The sequence below is a fragment of the Numida meleagris genome, unplaced genomic scaffold (genome assembly GCF_002078875.1).
Source record: "Numida meleagris isolate 19003 breed g44 Domestic line unplaced genomic scaffold, NumMel1.0 unplaced_Scaffold497, whole genome shotgun sequence".
NCBI lineage: Eukaryota > Metazoa > Chordata > Aves > Galliformes > Numididae > Numida > Numida meleagris.
In genome coordinates, this window is record NW_018364713.1 from 25083 (window position 1) to 27549 (window position 2467).

Below are 2467 nucleotides of genomic sequence, written 5' to 3' on the forward strand. Positions count from 1 at the left end.
GGAGCATGTGCTAAGGATGCATGTTTGCAGGATCAGGGACGTGTATTGGTGTACACACGTCACATTGTGCACACACGGAGCCAGAGCATAAAGCATGATGTTCACATCTGTGTACGTCTATTGTTCACGTGTTACAGTGCACACACAGAATGCGCATGAGCACCTGCAGCGGTGTGGGAATGATGTGCACGTGTGAAGATGAACACACAACACACCTGCGCTTTGCAGGTGCACACAATGCACACGTGTTTGTGCACACCCCTGTCTGAGCACACCTGGAATTTGAACACATGGGATGGTGCACACCTGTTGTTAAAGATCACCCTGGTCTTATGGGGGCTTTGGTAGGTCGAGGGGTTCCTTAGGGCAGGGGGTGGAGTTTGGTGCAGATTTTGGGAGATGTGAGGGTCCTACAAGAGTGCTGGTGGGGTTTGGGGTGTGGACTGGGGGGATTTGAGGGTCTCCAGGGGTGTTAAGCTATTCAGGGGTGATAAGGAATGATTTCAACAGCAGCGATGATTGTTTAGGGATTGGGTGGGATTAGGGTCGATTTGGTGTACAGCAGCAGGAATTTGAGGATGTCACTTTGGGGGGGATTAGTGGGATGGGGGGAGCAGAGGGCATCAAGGAGCCCCAAGCTGGGAACCTGGTGTTTGTCCCCATAGGGGCACTCCAAAAATGAGGCAGCCGGTGTGGGGGACAACAAAGGAGTCCCCCAGAGCCCACCCCAGGGCAGATAACCGGGTGCTGGGGGACTGTGCTGGCCCCAGGGTGGCAGAAGCTGGGGGTCGCAGCTTGCAGCTCAGGGCAGGTCAGCCTCTTGTTGTCACTGGGTGGCACCTGGAGACACAGGGGAGCAGCGCGGTGATACCATGGTGCTTGCCAGGGGGCCTGTGGGGGGACCTATGATCTGAGTATGCAGAGTAATAGCCAAGAGGGTGCGCTTGGGATTCCAGGCTGGCAGAGATTTGGGGTCCCCATGGGTCAGACTCTGGGGGTCCCTACGGGTGGTGTGAGAGGGTCGCACTGCTTGGCTTGAGGGCGCCCATGGGATCTGGGGGATGGTGAAGGGTTTTGGGGTGTTCAGAGGCTGAGATTTGACGTTCCTATGGGTATGACACAGGGAGTCACCATCCCTAGTGTTTGGGGATCTGGGGAGAGCAGATAAAGTTTGGGTAAGCCATACAAGGCTGGAGGTCCTCTCTGTTCACCAAGGGCAGGGTTTGGGGTTCCCCCTGTGGTTTGTTGGGGAGGGGTGAGGGGTCAGGTTGGGATTTGAGGTCACCTCACACTGACTCTTACCTGGACCTCACTGGCCTTGGAACTCCTGTTGGGTTCAGCTGCATCCAAAAGGGGAAGGGAGGAGGCTCAGTGTTATGGGGGGTCCCAGAGGGACAGCAGGGAGAATGGGAGGGGGAACTGTATGGGATGGACAGGGAAATGGGGAGCACTGGAGGATGTACGGGGGTGGAATGGGCAGCAGGGGACACTTGGGGGAATCTCTGGGGGGTGAAACCATTTAAGCCATTCCCCACCTGGGTTCACAGTTCTCCATGTCTGACGTCTGTGGGCAGCAAGGAGGAAGAAGATGATAAGGACGAGGCTGAAAGTGAGGGCGGTGGCACAGCCTCCTGCCACTGCCACAGCCAGGATCCTACAGGATTCTCCATTGGCACCTGTGGAGTCAGGGTGTTTGGGTGACGCCATCCCCGGCAACCACCTCCCTGGGGACAGGATGTGGTGACACTGCCACCCATGGGTGACACGAGGGAAAAACATGTGGGGAGCTCAGACCTACCTGGGGATGCAGGTGTGGGAGTCAGCTCCAGTGTCACACTGTCCCCAAGGGGTGAGGACACAAAGGGGTGAGCCCAGGGTCGGCAGGAGCAAATAGGTGCCAGCATCAGCTGGGGTCACCCCAAAGATGATGAAGGTGGCTGTGCCCCCAGCATCGATGTCCTGATGCTGGGTAGGGGACAAAAGCCCATCCTTGTGCAGGAGGAAGGTGACCCCATCATCCCTGTTCCAGCAGCGGATGGTGACATTGGTCCCCATCCCCACCCCTTCCTTGGGGCTGATGGAAATGCCGGGTGGGGGGTAGCTGCGATCTGTGTGCAGGGTGGGGAGAGAAATGAGACACCACCCAATGGGGACAGCCCGGAATCACCCGTTATCCCCAGCACCCTCACCTGTCAGCACCAGCTCCATGGGATCACTCTGCTCTGATATCCCCAATGGCTCTGACACGTGGTACTGGCACCGATACGTCCCTGCACGTTCCCGACTTGTGCAAATGAAGGAGAACTCGACCACGTCCTGCTCCTTGTCCTTGTACTTGTTGTGTGTCCTGGTACAGCCAGATCCAGGCAGCCATCCGGGGCAGGTGGCATCGCAGGGTGACAGTGTCCCCCAGGGACACCCCCTGGCTGGGGTGCAGTGACAGAGAGGGTTGGGGCACTAGGACAAA

General features: G+C 57.6%; 1 pseudogene; it reads right to left on the reverse strand.

The window, feature by feature from the left end:
• Position 1: 1 nt before the first annotated feature.
• Positions 2–2461, reverse strand: LOC110391765 (annotated as a pseudogene).
• Positions 2462–2467: the final 6 nt, after the last annotated feature.